Genomic DNA, 21410 nt, shown 5'->3' with positions numbered 1-21410 from the left:
ACATGTTAATTTTTTTCCTCCTTGAATTGCATTGCGTGATTAAAAACATGTGAACTCACACTGTGTTGAAAAGCTTGGACAGATACCATGCATGTAACATCTTACTAAAGTGGCCATAACTGATCTCTGCACAAACAAATATGCAGGAAAATGTTGCTTTTTGGGGAAATGTTGCTTCTACTAACAAATCTAGTATTAACCGTTAATTTTCATCACTTTACAATGCTGTTGATTTTGGCATTATGTGGAACTTGGATGATGATCCATTTACCACTTAGTTTCCAAATGATGTTAAATTACTATTACTCATTTTTTGTTTGTATATTATAGGTTTTTTTGTTTAAAATGCTGTTTTCTTGGCTAATGATAGCATAGTTTTATCAGGAAATAATGAAGACTTGTCTACGGTGGGATTTCAAGATGGGAAATCATATAATCATGAACTAGGAACTTAAAAGGATTATATGAAATGTGGGGAAACTTACAGTCATTCATATGTGGTTTTGAGGTAGGTGGGGCGATAAATGAAGAAACTTTAAACTGGTGTGGTGTATTTCAGTAGGTTTTTTGGCAGTACTAAAGGAAATCAGCAGAAATTAAACTCACTCCAAATTTAAACTGGATTACTTTTGATCCTAGTTGGTCTCTCACAACTGACTACTGTGTGCTGTTGATCCAGCGTGGTAAATTGGGCTTGTGGATATGCTTGGAATTGCTTTTATTCAATGGCCTTGAATGGAGTTGCAGAGATAACTAGTTTGAATAGATTTGTTAAGCATTGAATAATTTAGAGAACATAATTAATTTCTAGCATGTGGGTTTGCTTCTAGCCTTATGTTTTTACTTTTAAAATCTGTGTGGAATGGTAATGTTCGAGGTTTGTAAGGAGGTTTTTTTTTTTTTTAAACATACCTGAACATACCAGCGTAATTCTTTCTAAATCAGAGGGAGGAACAATAAGACAAAAGTGACTTGATGTTGCCAAAAATGACAGATGGAAATGGTCTTTTAGTACAAATACTGGACTAGAACGGAGGCAAAACTAGATCCTGCAGTTAGTCCAGAATTTCCTTATAACCTATTTGAACTGTTAAATGTAGTCGAGTAGGGGAGAGGAAGCCAAGGCAACGTCATTTCCATCTTTGAGAGGAATGTAAAATACTGACATTCTCAGTAACGTGTTCACAAGTCACAGACTTGACAGAAAGCAGCGTTTTGCCATTAGGGTAATTCTAAAGCCCGTAGTATTCCTTTAACACAGGATGAAGAATAGGTGTGGGATAGGAAGGTGGCTGCATACAATTTCCTGACCAGAGTGTTCAGAATGTACCAAATCACTCTTAGCGCTAAAATAACAATCTGTAGAGTGGAAGATAGTTGCTTTAAGTTACTTCAGCAATGCTTATGGCTCTGTAATCCAAATACTTCCTAACTGGAAAAAATTGAATTTCCTTTTGGTAACAGCAGTGCATAAGTGATTGAATGTGGTGTCGCAGATGGGGTGGGAGGCATGGGAGGAGCGAACAGTAATATGAAGGACTGTGACCAGGATGGCATATATTTCTTGTGATTCCTCTTGATGAAGAAACAGAATTAGTGATTTGACTGATTTGTGTTAAGTGGCTTGAAACTAAGTAGGCATATGGAGATGGCTTTAATTAACAAGGTACTAGAGTGCTATGGGACCTTTTAGTTATGTGTATGTTTTAATCGTTCTTCAGACTGTTTCGCCTAAATCAAAGTATGTTGCAACCAAGGAATGTTAATCCATTTGGTGTGTAGTTGATAATTTAAAGGGCCAAAGCTCATGCAGGAACTATCTGCATCTACTTAAAACCTTATAAACAACCTCCTTACCCATACTGTATGGCAATATTAATAATCAAAGATGTGTAAGAATGGAAACTTACTAAAACTAGTCTATACAGCCAAAAGCAAAATTTCTAACAAAGTAAACAAAACATGAGAATTGTGTAAACAACTTCTTACAGATAAGAGCTTCAAAGGAGGAGGAATTTTAATGGCAGTAAAAGGAGTTTGTATTGGATAACTTGCTGCCTTTTGATGCAGTTGTTATCAGTGCAGAGTTTTGTAACTGTTTTGAGATATCATAAAAGCAAATGCCTTTTTGTAAGAATAGCATAACCACTACCAACCTTGAAATTCAGAAATTAGCTGTTCTCGTGTTCCACAGCTACCTCAAGTGTTAGACTTCTGGCACATTGTGGCCAACATGCTTGAAGACAGCTCTGGTGGACATTAAGGGTGAATCTTATTCCATAAGTAATAAAAAAGATTCTGTCATATTTTTAAATTTTTTTAATGTGTTATCTGCTGAACCAGTTTCTATTTAATGTGTTAAACCACTGTCAGTGAAATAATTGACCTTCATGGAAAAACAGACAATAGGATTCTAAGTAGTATTAATACAGATACTGTTGTTGGACATACTCAGATTTGGCTAAAACAATTCTTAGGCTAGAATTCCAATGTTGAACAGTTTGAAAGAAAAGTAGAAAATGAAACTCTGAAGGAGCTGGGAATAAAGCTGTATTTCAAATTACTAATAGGTCTAACGTGGGGAAGGCCTGTATAAGTAACTCCTTAAAGGACTCCCTGCAGCAAGGAGAAAAGCTCCAGTTTCATGAAAGTGAACCTGCTAAACTTGAAGTAGCTAGCCAGCTTCCTACCTTGTGCAGATGAAAGAGTAGCCCCAGATTTAATGGAGACTTAACTGCAAACTAATAGTGCTATTTCAAAACAAATATTTAAATTCAAATATCAAGCTGATAGGAACAAAAGAGAAGGGCAGCGTAGGATGTGCGTGAAGCAATAGCTCACCGCTGAGCTGTGCAGGGACGGTAGGCAGAAGGTGGTGAATTGCCACTATTTAGTGGTGGGGAACCCCTGCCTCTGCGTACCAAGGCGTGCTTCTAAATCGTGATGTCAGTCTGCCTGATTAACCTCTTTGCCCGACAGCGGCTGTCATTGCAGGTGCTGTTTTAATACCTGCTATATCCCAACCGTGGGAACCTGCAGTGTGAGAAAACTTCTGTAGTGGCCGGTGTTTAGTGAAAAATGCGTTGTAGGGTTTTCATCTTGTGAGGGGAGGTAGGGAAGAGAAAAAAGTACAGCTCGACCTCCCTAATGAACAGAAATGGGCCAAGGGAAAGGAGGAGACATCAACTCTGTTCTTCCCAGCAAGTTACCTGGCGGTCAGTTGAAGTACCACGCACCCGAGGAAGAAAGAGGAGAAGAGTTTATTACTAGATTTAATTTGAAGCCTTGCTGTTCCTGGCAGTCTGGATAGACATCAGCAGCCTTGGTGTGTACTTGCTGCAAAACTTTTGATATGAACTGTAAATACCACTGAAATTCAGTTACTGCTGTTCTACATGGCAGGGACTGACTGCATGGGTCAGGTAAAATGTTCCCCTAGAAGGGGCTGCCTGGGAAAGGTGTTAGATTTGGATAAGCAATCATGGTGCCTCGCAAATATACTCTCCCAGTCAGCAGTGATTTGGGGTTTGGAGTATTGTTAGTCAGAGGTAGGCACAACTGAGGCAAAACTACTCAAAACTGGCAGTGGCCGTGCCCTGGAGTTCCCGTTCTGCAGGTCAGCTTTAGCACATCAGGTACATTTATTTTCTTTTGAGGTGAATAGCTGAAATGCCCTGCAAACTAAACTACTTTTTTTTTTTTTTTTTAAGTCAATTGAAATAATTATTTTTGTAAGATGGTATGTCATAATTAAGCAATCCTTAAAATGTAATGAAAGATTTTCAAGTGTGTGTTAAACTTCAAGAAACCTAATGAAGGGCCTATACACACAGCTGTTCAGCTGCTTGGCTTGTGGGTTTCTTCCTCTCCCATTTACAGCCCGTGGCAACATGCTCCCATAAGCAGGGAATGATGAAGCCGTCAGGTGGTTTTTTCCCATGAAGAACAGGGAACAGAGTAGGAAAGTCACTCCGGTGTGGTGGACAATATGAGGCCAGTAAATATTTTGCTCACAAAAATACTGAGAATTGATTTCTTGACAAAGTTGGTTTTTGGGTTTTTTTTTTGTTTTGTTTTTTTTTTTTTTTTTTTTTTTAACCTGACTCCAACTTTCATGTGTTAAAATACAAGAAACTCTACAGGTGTCTACAGAGACGGAGGGAATGGTGTGTGAACAATAGATACACAGTGATGGGGATAGTTTATTCCTAATACAAGAGTTGTGGTCTTCTGTGTCCACAGGGCAGATCATTTCTGGAATGCTGTCTTTGGTTTTACAGGCAGGAATTAGCTCCCTGGCTCTAGGAAGGCAGAAATTCAAAGTGCAAGAAGAGAGCCTGAGGTGCTGCCTATTAGTGTCTCTACCATTTCTGGTAATTCAGTTTCCTTAAGGGAAATTCAGTAAGTTTTGGGTTTTGGTTTTTTTTGGTTTGTTGTTTTTTTTTTTTTTTTTTTTTTTTTTTTTTACTCCCTGTCTCACTTTCTTCTGAACTTGTATCATGCTCCGGACTAAAACGATCTTGTTTGGTCTCCATCTGCACTGAAGTTCAAAAACACTGTGAGGGGCCTCATCTGTGTTCCTGTTTCCTACCGTTTCTGTCTCCTGCTGCTTGAAATCTTCACCAGTCTGTCCTTTCCTTCGCGGTGATGGCTGATTTTTCTGCAAATGTCAAGGGGCAACATGTGGAGGGAGATGAGAAGGGATCTGAATGGGTACAGCCTGAATAAAAGACTTCACTGCAAATAAGATGAAACTACTATTTGTATTGTTTTTATACTTCACCCAGATAGTGAGAGAGCGAGCGTGCTAGTAGTTTTATATGTGTATATATATGTCTGTGTGTATTTATGTGCATGAGTATGTATAAACATATTGAGAATGAAATTAATATATGTGAATTTGGGAACAGGGTTTATCAGTTTACTGCGGTACAAAGTACACTGTATTAATGGTAAGTGTTCTCGCTATTCACGACCCATTTAAACAGAAAAGATGTATTGGTTGGGGGAAAGAGCCAATATTGCCTCTTGTTTTGAGCATCACCTAAGAGAGTGAGGTGACGTATCGTTGTTGCACTGTGCATTTCCCTGCTCCTACTAACTTTATTACCTATTTAAGCGCTGAAGGTCTGGGTCGGCAGAGCTGCTGGTAGCTTTGGGAGCGAGCCTTGTGCTCAGCACTTGGGAATTTCAGGCTGTAGAGAGGCTGGAGTTGTGTCCCTTGAAAAATATCACCATACCTGAGGGACAAAAGCAGGACGTGGGGGTCCTCAGTCCTATGAGCTAGCAGTGAGAAAGCTCTTTCCTCTTCTTTTTCCACACTTTCGACCTTTCCTGCATCAGGCAACATCAAATCTTTTCACCAAAAAGAGCTATACTCATGTTGCTGGAGGTGGAGAGCATTCATGGTCCTTGCCAAGTTGGCTGATGACGGATGGCCCAAAGCCGCTACCTGCCTGGCAATCCTCAGCAGCAATTTTCAGTCTTCACTAGTTGCTTTCCCCTTTTCTCTGAACTAATCATCTAACTTGTTCAGGAGAATAGCAAGTATGCTTCTAATGTTTTCCTTATATTCCCCTTTAATGCACCATGATCCCAAAGGTAAGCAAGCTGCCGTGTTCCTATTTATGATCCTGAACAGCTGAAAGTGTTGTCCTCAACTAGAAGGGACAAGAAAAAAAAAAAAAGCTCTATCTAGTGGAACTTGGAGCTGTGGGATACCGGTTGGTGCTCTCGTTGCTGTCACAAGGCTGACGTGCCCTTCACCCTCCTGGTCTGCCCGGGATGTCCTCGACCCGTCCTTGCCGCGGCAGACCCCTTTGGAGCAGTGGTCTGCAGTGATGGGCTGTGATTACCTCTGACACCTGCCGTTTCCTTCCCTCCAAGAGCAATCGTGGCCGTCACCTCTTATCAGAGAAAGCCTCGAAACACCAAATCACTCGGAGCAAATCCATTTCAAAGAAAATGGATTTAAAGCAGCTCCTGTCCTTGTTGCTCTTGGAAGGAAACTCATGCCAGTACGGCACAGCTCTGTCAGACACTCTCCTGACAGCTTGGTACTATCCTTCCTTAAAAAAGAAAAGCAAGAAAAACCTCTCTGTCCCCTCCCCAGCCTTTTTAACCACGTATTACTATTTTCTGGTGTTAGCTCCTTGAGTCTAGAGCAACTTAGCTGCACGTTCTATGTGTTTAAAGCTGACTAATCTCCTTTACCTGTCCTTTTCCTTTGACTTCTCCACTGCTGCTTGGCAGCTTGCCTATACGTATCCACCGTGTCGCTTTGCTGATTGATTGTTTTTCCCCCAAAGCTGTCTGTCAAGCAGTGCTTTCATACACCCAGTCTCGTACAAGTAATGCCGTGACCCCACTTTCCTAACCAAGGCGTCGTTTGCTGGTTAGGGAATCCTTGTATACACATCCTTAGGTAGTACCTAATTTATTGTTGTCTTCTGCAAAGGGTTTTTTGATCTAAAATTCCCGTTGTCAAGATGTACTGGGCTGGGCTGGAGTTCACGTTCTTCAGAGCAGCCCATAGAGCGCAGTGCTTTGGATTTGTGATTAAAAGAGCGTGGTAACACACGGATGTTTGACAGTGGCTGGGCAGTGCTCGCACAGCGTCGAGGCTCGCACCATTTCTTGCTCTGCATCCCGCAGTGAGCAGGCTGGGGATGAGCAAGAGGTTGGGAGGGGACACGGCCGGGACAGCGGACCCCCAAGGGAAATTCCAGACCAGATGACATTGTGCTTCGGAATAACACTGGGGATTTTGTTTTCCAAGCTGCCTGTTGCTCCAGGACTGACTGGGCATCAGTCTGCTTGTGGCAGGTGGTGACTGTCTGCCTTTGCATCACTTATTAAACTGTCTCTATGTTGACCCATGAGTCTTCTCGCTTTTAATCTTCCTGTTCTTTCCCCCGTCCCGCTGCGGGGGACGACAGCGAGCGAGCGGCTGGGTGGATGCTTGTGTAGTTGTGGAAAGGTCCTGCTTGAAATGTGTTGCTTTGTGCATCAGAAAGACTGTTTCTTCAAAGCTCACTTGGAATAGGTATATTGTGAAGAGCCGTTCAAGTCTTAAGTTAAAAGATGCTTTCTCCTAGATCTGCACAGCCATGCCTTAAAGTGAAGGTTCCTAGGGTTTTTTTGTTTGTTTTTTTTTTAAAAAAAAAAGTGTTAGGCTATTGCAGTGGTTGCTGGAGTGATCCTCAGGTCAAGAGGAAGATGCCTGTTTCCTACCTAGCTTTTTTAAATGGCTAAGCTGCCAGACGTGAGTGCTGCCTGGTTGCTTGGAAGTCATAGGCTGAATGTTTCAAGGGGAAACGATCACCTAACTCCCCTGACCTCGGACTTGGCACAGACAGGGCCATTGAAATCTGAATTACTTATTTTTATAGCATCTGACCCACGCTGGAACATGACCTGCTCATCTCAGTGTGTGCCTGAGTTTTGCAGACCTAGATGGTGTGGTGCCAAGGATTGTTTTCTCTCTCCTTTTTCTCCTTGACCTCACCATCACATACTAATTTCCTTGATATCTTTGTGATGAACTTGCTCGAGTGTCCTAGTTGCGGTCAGGCCTCTGTGTTACTTAACCATAACACACAGGTGAGAATACACAGTTCCTGCCCAGTTCTTCCCAGTACAACTTAAACAGGAGGGAGGGAAAGGCTGCAGCTTGGATGGTAGTTGCTCTCCTGGGCTGTTTTTGATTCATATTCCGGCTGCTGGGTCATCAGGAGCGGTGTGAACTGCAGAACAGACAGAGGGATCCCAAGGGAGGTGTGAGCTCTACTTTTCCATCCGATGAGGGACGGAATGGGGCACTTGAGGGAGCTATTCACCTTCCCATGGAAGCGGTGAGGAGGAGGAATACCCACCAGCCTCTAGAAAAAGGAACTAAATGAATAAATTTTAAAAGAAGTGACAATCATTTGTTTTAGGGGAAACCAGTGCTATTATCGCTCTGCAAATAGAATCGTTTGAAATACATAAAGCAAAGCTGTGCTATGGGTAGATCTTCTCTTGCTTATCCTGGAGTTAACACTGGAGTGAACCTAAATGTTTCTGAGTTAAAATTTATTCATTATAGATTTTGAAAGTCTGCTTTCAAGATGTGAGGGCTTTTTGCACAGAACTGTAGTGCACGTAGCTGCCTGCAAGTAGGTGCCGTACGGGGAGGAGGAGGGGATAAAAAGCGAATTTCAGTGACAGGAGGCCAGCGTCTGGTTCTCTTGATAATCAGAGGGGAAAATTGAGCTTGATCAAGGGGAGCAGCAGCCTCGCTCCAGGTTTTCCAAAGGTGCCTGAGGTCTCCCAAGTCAGTCCCCTGTCCTAAGTCTGCGCTTAAGAGGAGCCTGTCTCTGCTGATGAGATGAGAGACTGTCAGCATCAGGCTCGGTGCCTCTCTCTGCTTTCAGAAGGTACCCGTGCCTGGCAGCTTATTTGGGTAGCTAAGTGTCTTTAACAGGCAGGCCCTTTGCTCTTTCTTGGTTTCGCTGTGAATGCCACCCAGTTACCGAAGAAACTGGTTAATGGGCCTAAACTAGAGAAGTCTGTGGTACAGGTTTGTAAAGATATGTTAGGGAAACAAAAGAAAACAACATTTTGCTGATTTATTCTAAGATCATATTCTAAGTCCTTCTTACTCTGTGCTTGGCCGTGCTTGCCTGCCCAGCTCACGCTTCGCTTTCCAAGACTGATTAAATATGCTAGTATTTAAACCCTTCTTTGAGGTCCTCATGGGATCCCCTTTGGGTTTAAGTCTTCCCCAGGTCCCTCTTTCACCCCTACTTCTGATGGATCTTTAACCCATGGTGAAGGTCTTGCCTTCTCCATATGGGAAGCGCTCGTACTCCTGCGGCACATCAGGCGTCCTCTTAGATTCTTGATGAGGTCGTGAACAAATCAGTAATCCGCCAAGAACTGAAAGGTTCTTCTGACCCTGAGAAGGCAAGGTGGAAATAGCAAAAATGAAACATCTCTAAGCTCTCAACCTTGTGTTTCCTATTACTGTACAAGCTGTCAGCCATACCCGATAAAAGAAATTAATGTGAGTGGTTTATTACTAGTTTCTGGCAGAGACCAGGCATGTTGGTACCCTCTTCCTTCATGGAAGTTGCAACCAGCTGGGGCTAAGTGACTTCTTGCCGGGCCGTCTCTGTCTCAGAGGGATATATACCATGAATGAGGGCAACAGGGAGAGGATTGTGGTGGCTTTTCTCCTTCACAGTGCGGTCCTAGTCTTGGCAGGACCTGGGAGACAAGGACCCACCATCTGAGTGCAGATGGGGACCAAGCATCTTTGTTGTGACGCTGGAAGGATGAAGGCTGGGAACCAAAATCCACCGAAGCCGATGCACATGAGGATGCTGGAATCGTGCTCCGCTGGCCTGGAAAACCAGAGCAAGAAGGCTGGTTCCTCAAAGAGCCAAATGTGCTGTTTTCTAGACAAAAGTAATTTCTTGGCTGCCAGTGACAGCTCCTATTTAGGAGGATCCCGGTTCTGTAGCTGCAAATGAAAAGAGCTGCTTGGCAGCCGGCCAGCAGCACAGCTACTTAATTTACCAATGAAAACTTTGAAGAAATGGGGAAAGTTTGCTAGAAAGCGGGTCTGCAGTACAGCAGACCGTGTTTCTCCGTCCTGCAGCAGAAAAATCCAAGAAAAATTTGAAGGATCGCAGAAATTTATTTTGTGTACCCCAATTTACTGAGCCATACAAGACCTAGCTGTTAGAGTAACTAGAGCACGCAGAATAACTCTGCGTTTGCCTCGGTCCCTCCTCTCCTGAGTGCCTTTGCCCATGACTGACAGCCCTGGGACCACCTTGGACCTCCTTGGCTTTAAGGCAGTCAGGCTCTTGCCCTTTGCATAAGGGTAGATTGGTTCTAGCCCGCTATACCCAGAGCCTTGTCAACTAAATATATAGATAAAAGGTAATTTCCTGAATGTCTTCTCCTGGGACGCATCTCACTGCCTGGAGAGGGAGTGAAATATCTTCCCTACAGCCGATCTTTAGTGGCTGGATGTAAGTACACAAAAACACCGGTGCCAGCTGCAGGGTGATGATTGCAGCCCTGTGGGCAAATCGTCCCGGAGATAAATCCCGTCAGATCGCGGCGTTGCTGAGAGCTCAGAGGCCACATCAGCAGGGCACTCACATCCAAGCAACCGGGAAGAATTCATTTTATGAATGATGGTCCTTCTTTTGGAGATTCTCCTCGTAAAAAACCACCCTTCGTGCTGCCTGCTGACACCTGTCAGCTTTATGGGGCTTGCGATGAGTCAGCCACCGAACTGGGCTCAGAAATGTAAATTTCATTGGAAAAATAATCATTATGTGACTCCAGTGACATACATCTCTGTCGGCAATCTCCTTAAGCGTAGGCTCATGGGGCTCTCCATATCCTCCCAATCCACCTCAGCTTACCCCAGCTGGTGGAAGAAATAAATTCCCTGAGTTTCCCTCCCTGCCCAGCATTAACCTTGCGTGTTGTTTAATTACCGGTGATTTTGGAAGATCCAGGTACCAAAGTTCGTGCTCCACTCTCCTGCACAGTCGCCCATGCCTTACGTCCCCAACAACTCCAGCTGTCTCCGCTGCACCCACACCAATACCCGGTGATTTCTCTCAAACTTCTGTAATATCTTTTGGCTTTTCTAGCCTGATATTCTGCAGCAGAAGGAAAATTAAAATTTAGGGCAGCATTAAGTTAATTAAACTTACCATCACATTAATAACACAAGGAATACTGTGCAGACTGCATTATTCATTTTCATGTTTTATTCACTAAAACCTCCATTTTTAATGTGCTTAGTGTTACTGGAGGATTTCTACACTGCTCTGCTAGAGTTTCATGACACACAGGGTTTCAGGGGTCCTGTATATAAAGTCAATATAATTTTCACTCGAGTGGTAAAAGATTCACAATTAATAAAAGAAATGAGAAATCTCTAGTTTCTGGGAAAGAAAAAAATAGTCAAACACAGGGGATCAAATTCCTATATGGTTAAATGAACTAATTTTTATTCATTGCCTTTCCTGTTATCTCATTTCCTAGAACTCCTACTGTTCTCAGTTTTGTCCATCAGCAAAGTGCCAGTTCTCCTCTTAAAGGTTTTTCTAAGGGTCTTGGTGCTGAAGCCTCGCTGCACCATTGCGGCACGTCTCAGCGTTTTCTGCACAGCTCGGCTCCTGGCCACACTGCAGGAGGTCGTTATTTATGAATAATGCAATGAAATACTGCATGGTATGAGGTTAGGACTGCGAGGCTGTGTCCTCCTTCAGGTTGTTTTTTTCTTTAAGTGCAGCCAAGCAATAGCGAAATAACACGGTTCAAAGAGCTAGGGTTCTTCCATTCCAAGGGGACTGTGGATTACAGCCCAAAAGAACTAGCGCAAAATGAAATTATGGGCACAATAACCCAATGCATGCTTTGGAAAGAGGCAGTGGGAGTGTAACTTCCCTTGGAGAAAGCAAGGAAATTAATGAAAACTGAAACCATGGCACAGAGACAGCATTATTAAGAAGGAAGGCATAAGGAAGGAATCATTAGGAAATGTGCAGCCGTTGCAGCAACACAGCACAAGGGAGAAAGGGAGATCAAATGAGCATATTAGATGCTTCCTTGCTTAATTGCTACATTTATTAAAGGTTATTTTTGATACAGGAATGGGTAGGCCTTCAAGGAAAAGCTGCTGTTGGATGACAGCGTTGAGTTTCACCTTATTGTTCAAACTTAGTGCCTTGCCTGGTGCAATGTGCAGAGATGCAACCAAACTACCAAAGCCACCTTCTTTCTAAATTACTTTGCTCAGAGGAAGAAGGGACCAGGTAGCCCAGTCTCTGTGCAAAAGCACCCACCCAAACTCCTCAGGATGTGTCCCTACGAGCCTTGAAAATTTCTTGTATGTGAATCTTCATCCATTCCTCTGAGTTTTTCCAGATACCATCTGGGTCTGAGAGCAGGAGGAAAAAAAAAAAAAAAAAAAAAAAAAATCACTCATTTAATAGTGCACAAAATAAAAGAGTAGTGTTTTGAAAGAGAGCCACGCATCCAGCATGCTGAGTCTCTGGGTGAGTGCTGAACCTGCTGGGGAAGAGGTGGCTGTGGGAAAAGGTCCCCAGCAGCTGAGGTGGGTGAAGCTGGAAAAGGAGGAGAAACGCTGCGGTTGATGGGGTTGGCTTTCCCCCACCCAGCTGCCGGTGCTTTTGGGAAGCTGCGGCTGGTATCGGCGCAGCCGAGGAACTAGGATGGCACCCAAAAATCCTGGGGCACAGCGGGGACCCTTGCCTACACCCTGTTCAAGCTGCAAGGTGAAGAGGGGCTTTTGCAATACGGTTTTTCTGCCTTGCAATCTACTCTCTCCGCTGGGGTTGGATCTCCCAGATTATGGGACATTTGTGCCTGTGGAAAAGTGCAAAAGGGCTGGGGACGGTCCAGCAGGGTTGGATGGTTTTAGGGGTGAGGCTGCATCAGATGCTGGGTTTGCCAGAGCTGGAGAAAGGCTTTTTGCTGCAATGCGTGTCCATGTGAGTGCTTATGCATGGAGCCTTCTGCATCCAGGACAAGCAGGCATCACCTTCACCTCTACCCTTCATCATTTTCTCCCTTTCTTCCCTCCTCTACCTCCTTCTGCCACCTGCCCCGTTTATGTTCAGCAAAGTCTTTCCATTTACAATATTATTTTTCTGACAGCTGGAAATAATGCCTAGAATCTGCATTTAAAAAAAAAAAAAAAAGCAGCAAGAACCCACTCACCCAGCAGAGCTAAGGGTATTCTTCTAGACCAGCTGCTTTATTTTCTTTTAAAGCAGAGTCTTTTCTAGTTCTCAGCCACCTCATGAATTTTTATCTTCTGTACTGGCATCCCTGTAGCATGAAGGTTGGTAGACCTTGCCAACATGCTTCAAGCCAGAAGCCTGGGGAGCATCTTCAGCATCAAAAATAAAACTCTGTTCCTGTGGCTGTTTGAAGAAAGGTGTGAAAAGCGGACTTTCCTAGTGTGATATTCAAGCGCTGCAGTGCCCGGAACAGAGCTGCTGTCTCGGAATTCACAAGGCTGAGTGACACCCAACCAGTGAAGGAGGGAGAGCGGGATGCCTCAAACCGGGATTAGCATCCTTCACCAGTCTGAGCGGGGAAATGAGAAAGAGCTGCAGGTATTCCTGAAATAACTGTCTACCTGCTACCGTGGTATTTATACCTGCTCTTTGATATGTTTTAAGTTGGGGCCTTCTCTTCTCTTTAGAAGAGAGTGTGTAAGAGAAGATTGAATACTTTTTAGTAACTTATTTGGGTTCTTGCTCAGGAAATAAGAGACATGGTTTCTAAGTCCTCTTTAACCTGAAAAGGCTTGAACCTATGTTGCCCCTTGGAGGCAACGATAAGAAAAAAAATATCCACTTGAGGCTAGCCGTTTACCCCGTGGAAAAGGCTGGCTCCAAAGGCTGCATTATGATAATGTCGCAACTATAAAGGGATTTCAGGAGAGGGAGACCGGTGATAGCAGGAGACAGAAGGTGCCTTCAGGAGATCTCCTCTGTCCTGTGTTCTCAGCCAAGTCCAGACCTTCCTCAACATCTACAGCCATCAGGATGTTTAACCCAAAACCTGAGGGCTCTCCGTCCTAACGGATAAGGGATAAGCCACAGAATATGGTACAGGGTGCAGTGAGGGTTTGGCTGGGGGTAATACATCGAAGTGGTGGTACAGCGTGCGGCCATACACTGGCCTGCTTCGAGCACTTACACAGACAGAAAATTCGCCGTTGAAAGGTAAGATGAATGTAGCTGGTGACACACTAATATAGTGCCCAGGGCTTCTCAGCATCTTGTGCTTGAAAGCATTTGAATGACCATGCCTTCAAAACAGAGACATATTACACAATGACAACTCAAAAGGATTATAAAACCATGTTTAGTTTACAGCGTGCTGTGCGGGCTCACTGACTCATTACTCAGAGTGATATTTTTCATTTACTGGCTATGTAGCATGGCTTGATTTACAACGGGCAGCTTCAGCCGCCAACCCTGCCAAAGAACTCAATCAGTGTGGAGTGGTCAGAAAAGCCACATTGCACAGCTAGAAAGTGTTTTTTTGTTTTTTTTTCCTTTGGATAAGAGGCCCGTGGTGCAGGTGGCTCATTGAAGGACCCAAGCACTCTCAGCTTCTGCACGTTCATCCCTCAGCACGGCTTCGTTGCGGGGTGAGGGAGATCTGCACCTTCTTCGTCCAGCCTGGAGATGAGGCTCTTGCAACAGCAACTGCTTTGCCTTTTGCATCGTTGTCTGAGTAGTGTCCTCGGGAGAAAATTCCAAATGGAGACAGCTCGTGGTCATGAATTATACAATTCCCTGCTTTCACATTAGGACTCTACAGCAGCCATGGAAATCCAAGGCTGACAGTTCAAAGTAACTCTCCTGTGCATCTTTTGTTGCTAACACGGGAAGAGAGGCGATGTTATGTGCTCAAGTGGGCTGTTGGACTGAATAAATAGATGCTTTTAGATGCAAAGTTCATACAAAGGCATTTGAGGATGCTATTTAGTAATTAATTCTGTGAATAATAAGGCATCGCTGAAAACATCAAAAGTCTACATAGTAACTCGGGATGAGGGCTTTGAGAGAGACTTGCAGCAATAATCATAAATGTCAGCACTGTTCCGGCGAGGCGGGCGGTGGAGGAGTGCCAATTGATAAGCTCTGGTTTTGTTTTTGCAATGTTTACCTTGTTTGTTTGGGTTGCCAGGCTGAAATTCAAGAATCAATCAGCAGGCTATAATGGACATATTTTCATTATGGCACAAGGAGCCTCAAGTGTCTTTCACTCATTTATTATTCACACGAATGAATGAACAAATAAGTGATCTACTACAGCATGCAAATCCCAGGATATCTGCACAACTTTAAAACTACACTGAGTTCCAGGCAAAACCTCCACTGTCCTGCAGTTGCCAAGCCAAGCCTAAAATTTGGGGTTATTGGAGAAGTGTAATCACTTGCCACGTTCCTTTTAACTCAAGCGCTGGGAGATTGCTGGACACAGAGGTACCAGATGTCTGTGAGCTGAGAGGCCTTTGAAGTGTCGTCAGGATGGACATGAAGATCCTTTCCATCTCTAAAGAGTCCAGGGGACATGGTCTCACTGTTGGAACTGAGCAGTCACTGCTGAAAGACAGAGGATGCTTATATTTGTCTGCCAAAGAAAAGGAATACAGGTGTTACGCCAAAACCACCTGTGTGACAGTGGTTGAGGCTAATGCTATATGAGGAACCCAGGTAGAATTATTCCCAATTATTCCCATGTTTTCCAAATATTAGGAGAAGCGTTTCCCCAGTTTTTGTTTTACCTGTGCAATAAATGTTTATTCTACCAGGGAACTCTATATTCACATTCATTGAAAGTCAGCTGGGGATGGTTTATAGGTATTTTCCAGGATTTCACATATAAAACCTTGAAGAGGAATTCTCTGCAATGCTTTCTGAAAAGCCCATAAAGGCAGGACTATAACCTGCATTTTGTGGGAGACGTTGGCTGGTGTGCAATGGGCAAAGCAGGGAAAAGCAGGAACAGCTGGATCCTGCCTCTGCACGGATGCAACACATGAATGTTTTTCAGTCGAGCATTCCCCTGCTCACATGCTCCTTATTTTCTGGATTGCTGAACTGTGACTCAGAGCCTGCGTGCTAAGAGCTGAAACTTTGGTCAGTGGGAGATGTTCTTTTTCGGACTGTGTGTGTAAAGTACTATTTAATACCGACTACTCAAAGATCCAGTTCTAGGTGTCCCAACCTGGGGACTTGGAATTTGCGAACGTCCCTCAGCGTCTTGTCTTGTCACTTCTCCTCCCACCTGTGAAATGGGAAAACGCTCCCTTGACACAAAGGGGCTTTGTGGGAAGAGATCGGTGTGATAATGATGGGTCCATACAAACATCTTGGTGGGCGGAGCAGGGCTTAAATACCGCACTATGCGTCAAGGGGTGAACTCTGAGCAACAAGAAGAGAAGGTGTTGACTTGCTGTTCATAAGCAGAACGCCATCCAGGGTGGGCAGTGGGTCAGGCAAGTGTCCTAAGGCAAAAAAAAACCCATAAAATTTTGTGCTTAAATACTACCATTGACACAGGTAACCAGCCTGCACAGGGCTGCCTTTGCTGTGTTATTTGCCACAACTTCCCCAGGACGCCGCGACGTGTCCCCTGGCTGTTCTCCCCTACGGCAGCAATGGGCGCTGGAGGAAGGGAGGGGTATCCTGAAATTAGTTTCTGGGTTTATTTACTTTGTGTTGTCTGCGTCTGCGTTCTTATGGCTACAAGCAGACTGGCATGTGACTGTATGTGTGTCTTTGGTTTTTTTGGACCCATCCGTATCTGAAAGTTTTTTTTTCCCTTAAAACTGCTCAGAGGTTTCTTGTTTGTTTGTTTTATAAAAACTCTGTATATTTCTTCACCTTGGTGACTTTTGTTACTCTTTCCTTTTCCCAGTCACCATGATGGCACAAGGCTAAATCCTACTGAATTACTGGTTTCTTTGTATTTTACAGCAAGACTCTCCAAATAAGGAAATGAAAAGGGGAAAGAGCTCATGGTTTTCATTTGTCGTAAAACTTCTCGCTAAAATTGATGCCCTATAAAGCTGCACCATGCTACAATTCAGGAAGAATTGTAACTGGTGAGACTGGTCATCTCCTCTGCATAAGTGTGGGCGTGAAGGACAGCAATAATTGCCATTCAGCAGCTATTTTCCTTTGCACGGGTTAGGTTTCCTACCTGTGACCTGCTGGAGGGGCTGACTTTTAAAGCAAAATGTTCACATTAGAGCTGTAAGAATTGTCTCAAGTTGGCCACAAAGAGTTGAGACAGCTGTGATAATTACTTGTTCTTGAAAACTTTGCACATCTCTACAATAAAACTCCTATCCTCTGAGTTACTAGAGAAAAAATGCTGCAGGTTGTGTCAGGATTTCCATTTGTTTTACTCCCCCCCAGGGTGTTCAGATGTGGATAGTAAACGGAGACACAACTGTGTCTTACCAGGTACAGGTGTAGATGGTAACCGTTTCGAGAACAGGTAGCTGGTTTGATTCTGAATCCCCAATGCTTTACAAATTGTACATCAGAAGTGAAGAATTCTTGCAAATCTGGTAGGAAGAAGCAGCTTTGATTATAAATAGTCATGAACAACGCCCAGTAAAAAAAGCAGTTTTGATGCATTATGTTGTTTCTAGCAGGCAGTCTATCTCTTATTGGAACCCAAGACATCTATGTAATGAGGTCATGTTCAAGTAGATGACCCTGCTGGTTCTGCAAATAACTGACAAAATCCTATGCACGCTTCTGCTATATCTCATTCAGTAGGGAGCATTCTTGGTTTGATTAACCTAAGAGGTAAGCACTATTATCTCTGAGACTATTGTGCTATTCTGTATTAGGGATTTTTCATTATAGGTAGTAGATAATTTAAAAAAAAGACATTCTAAGCAAAAGAGAAGAGATATCTTTCTTCCTCTTCCCTGTAACTTTTTCAGACAGCACAATTTCATCCCTAACTATACAATTCCTTGCATTGAATCATCGCCAAGAGAGGTGTTTTCAAAGGATGTTACTTTTAGAACAAAAAAGAATGCAACAGACTCCATGAAAGACAATTCCACACTTTTTTGATCTATCAGCTTTGAATAAGAAAACCTTCCAACATGCAGTTCACCCTTTTCTCACCACATCTGCCAAGGGTCAACGATTAAAGTGATTCAAATGAAGATGCTTTATCTTTTTTGATTCAGAGCTGGCTCCATTTCAAGTGCTCACATGCCCCTTCTCGTGGTATCGTGTTGGGTTTTCACTGACATTGCTCACCTAGCGAATTATACCATAGGACAAATACAATGGTTTTGTGAGTAGGTGGGTAAATCCTCTCTGGAGGTGATCGCAGCTCTTGGCACCGAATATCACCCTAAGAGTTTACCTTGCTGTGCAGAACAGCTCTTCTGGGTTTGCATTTAGCTGATGTCCTGTCTTACTGGCCAGGTCCTTTCTGTTCCTGGAAAGCTGTCGTGTCAAAACAGCAGTCTTGCAGCAGAGCCATGGTAGTCTTATGGCACTTTTTGAAACATTGGAAATGGCAATCGAGGTGTTTTGGGTAAAGCCACGTAGGTATGAGTTCCCACTGTGATCCCAGGTAGGTGCAATAGCTCTTGTAACTCCAGTGAAGTATTGCATCGGCATGCTTGCATGCTACCGAGGCATTTTAGAAAGCAGCTCTTCAGGATGGATACAGAAATGCTAATTAATCTTCTTTCACATCTGCGCTTTGTACCTGTTTTTCTGCTAGTAGGTGCCCATGTTTTGCCTCCCAGCCATTTGTCCCAGGCACCGTACAGCAGCTCATATATCCCTTGTTCTGCCATCTTTGACCATCTAAGAACTCTCCTCATTTTCTGCTTGCCGCTCAACCACCTCACCCCTTCCCACAAGACCCCTCCGCCAATTTTCCCTGAGGAACTCTGCAGGTCCTTTTCTTGGTTCCTAACCTTTTCTGCTTTGGAATATCCCCGGTGCCTCTGCCCACCTCTGCATCCTCCCTGGCGTGCTCCTGAAGGAAGGTCACAAGCTCTCCTCCCTCAGGTGCCCCAAGGAAGTCCCCATCCCTCCAGCAGGATCCAAACCTTCCCTGAGAAAAAAACCTCCAGCCTGGCCCTGCCTGGTCAGAACTCAACAACATGTCCTACGTGTACATTACTCTCAGTTGTTCTTCATTTAACTGAAGATATACGCAATGCTATTAAGGTCTTACTGTATTATTCTTCATTACTGGTGCTTTGTGGTACACAGTTGAGAGAATAAGGGTGAAGAATAGCAGAAGGGTCTTGCCGTCAGACCAGTTTAGTCCTGGAGTCAGACTGGTGAGAGCAGTGCTGAGGGGATGAGGATGATTTCTTGCTTACCAACCTGGGAAGCCAGAAGGCCAGAGAAAGTGGAGAAAGCCAAAAGCGAGAAGGAATAGGGACAGCCCCGGTTAACTCGCTAGCTAGGCAGATGCTGGGCGCCTGTGCTCTACCCCAATGGAGCCGGACATAATTAACAGCAGAGGTGTGACCCTGTATATGCATCAATCACACAAATAATGTCTTTATAGAATAAATTGGTGAGAGAAAAGGCATTTTTGCACAGTAGCCTATGGTTAGCACTACTGAGGACAAGCATTTTTATATATATGAAAATTCTTCAGGAGGAAACTTCCTGCACAGATTTGCAATATTTCAATGGCTGGAGAAAGAGATGGAATGTTTCAGAGCTCATCTGCATTGCTAACAAAGTGACCTTCTTTGTTAGCTGATTTAACAAGACTGACAAACAACAAGATTTTGTGCAACTTCCCTACTGATAAATGCATGGGAAAAATGTCAGTGGTTGATGTGCTGTGGCAAAATGTATTCATCTTCTTAATAAGCCTTGAGCTGCCAGTCTTTTTCACGCACAGCTTGCAAGAACAGATTTGATTAAGCGATCCAAAAGGCTCAAGCCACTATATTAGTTTCTTTTTCATGAACTTTACTGAAGTCCCCGGGCTCAGGAATGTACACAAATAATCAAACTGCCTTTTGAAAAGCATGAATGGCTAGGGCCAAACGAGTGATGTCAGACTACAAGAGTAAAAGCAAAGTATGAAAAGATGCAATTTATCACACACATTGTAACCAGCCTCCTTGGATAGACTCTCTTCAGCTTTCCTTGTGAAAAGTTTAATTCTAACCAGTGACTGTCATTTTTCTACATTTAGACCAATTTTTTTCTCTGCCTCCCACTTTTCCCCTGAGAACAGAACACACATTTATTGTGCCCAGAAAGCACATTTATTTTCTATTTAAAGTTTTTGCATGTTCCTGCCAGTGAGAATCTGTATGAAGTGAACCGAAGACTTCTGTGAAAGTTGAGGTCCAGGACTTCATCACTTACCTGATGTGGATGTCCCTGCAGGGTTCCTGGCTCCATTACCCGAGGTGCTACTAAAATCAAAGGACGACAAACTAGTCTTCCTAGCTGACAAAATAAAAACCTATCAGCAGCTCGTGAAGCAGTCTGGCTTTCGGGTACCTTGTGCACATGTTGCCTTAGTTGTAATTACATTCCTCTAACCAGGCGCCTTCCTCTCCCCTTCCCGCAGGTAACTTTTGGATATTTAAGAATACCTCCAGGCAGATAGAGCAGCGGAGGCAGGAATAGCCTTTCCAGGCAGGCCACTTGTGCAGAGACACCCTGCTCTCCGTGTGCCAAACAGAGATTATCCCAAAGTACTCCTGCAAAGGGATTGGAAAAGCCCCAAAGGTCAAGCAATATTTTAATTTGAGGATCTGCAGAGGGATATTACCTCTGCCCGACGTCAGTGGTGGATAAGAGAGATGTGGACAGGCAGACTCCTCTTCCTCTGAAGACCTTTGAGGACACCTGCCTCATTCTCTGAGCTCTGGACGGGGGGCTCTGGCACTGATTTTAGGGGGCTAGTTCAAGCGCCTACGGTCTGGATGTGAAATGGGTCCCTCCACTGCTTTTGTATTTATAGCCAAGGGCAGTAGGAAGGAACCAGCTGAGTCATATCCCGGCAGTTTGAACTCTGCTTTTACCTGGCAGGCTGTCTCGTTGCTATTTTGAAGCAGGTCATATCCTCCTGGAAGCATTTATATGGCCCCAATCATAATGCCATTCTGCAGGCGAAGGGTCACAGAAAGCACTGTGGTATTTCGAATACTGTGGGGGATTTCATCTCATGTCAAATATGAAATATACAGCTATTTAAACAAGCAGATAGTTTCTCAATCTAATATGTGACTAATTTTTGTAAACCGTGTATTATACAAGTCTGTGCTTTGATTTAATTTCCGTGCCTCATTAAGGATTTCAGACTTCAGTCCTAGTAAGAACCGTTTGTTATTCTTTGAAATGATGTAAGAAAATATTCAGCTCTTGCTGAGGAATTAGGAAAGAAAATAAACCATTTTCCTGTTTTCCTAGTTTGAATAGATATTTAATTAAAGTGACATGCCTTGGGCAAAACCTAATTAATATATCATCGCTCTATAACTAAAATTAATGGAAGGCTTACGACTGCTGAGCTGCAGAAGGGACTGAACATTTCTTCCCTGTCTTCTTACTCCTTTTTCATCTGGCCGTAGTCATTATTTTCTCGTTGGAAGAGGGAAGCTTTTTTCCCGCTCATTCAATTTTAATGTGTACTGATGGATAATTCCCTGCTAGCTCCGCTGCTCCTCCAACTTTTCCACTTTGGTCATTTCCATCACAACTCGTAGCCTGAGCAAATGCTAGGGGAAGGCGTCGGAGCGGAGGTGGTGAAGGTCCAGTTCATCCAGTGCTTCTTCAGACGAGTAGTCTTCCTCGTGGAAGGCTCACCCGTGGGTG

At 43.8% G+C, this 21410-nt stretch overlaps 1 long non-coding RNA gene across 2 annotated transcripts; it reads right to left on the bottom strand.

Annotated features, from left to right (window-relative positions):
- Positions 1–14870: 14870 nt before the first annotated feature.
- LOC142039426 (uncharacterized) lies at positions 14871–20529 on the bottom strand. Of its 2 annotated transcripts, none has more exons than XR_012652880.1 (3): positions 19953–20529; positions 17031–17137; positions 14871–15192 (listed from the first exon to the last, which is right to left on the bottom strand). It is a non-coding gene; the product is annotated as an uncharacterized LOC142039426 (long non-coding RNA). The 2 variants fall into 2 exon arrangements; XR_012652881.1 differs by lacking the exon at positions 14871–15192 and adding an exon at positions 15946–16069.
- Between the last annotated feature and the right edge of the window lie 881 nt (positions 20530–21410).

The sequence above is a fragment of the Buteo buteo genome, chromosome 14 (genome assembly GCF_964188355.1).
Source record: "Buteo buteo chromosome 14, bButBut1.hap1.1, whole genome shotgun sequence".
Classification (NCBI taxonomy): Eukaryota; Metazoa; Chordata; class Aves; order Accipitriformes; family Accipitridae; genus Buteo; species Buteo buteo.
This window is presented reverse-complemented; position numbering and strand designations above follow the sequence as displayed.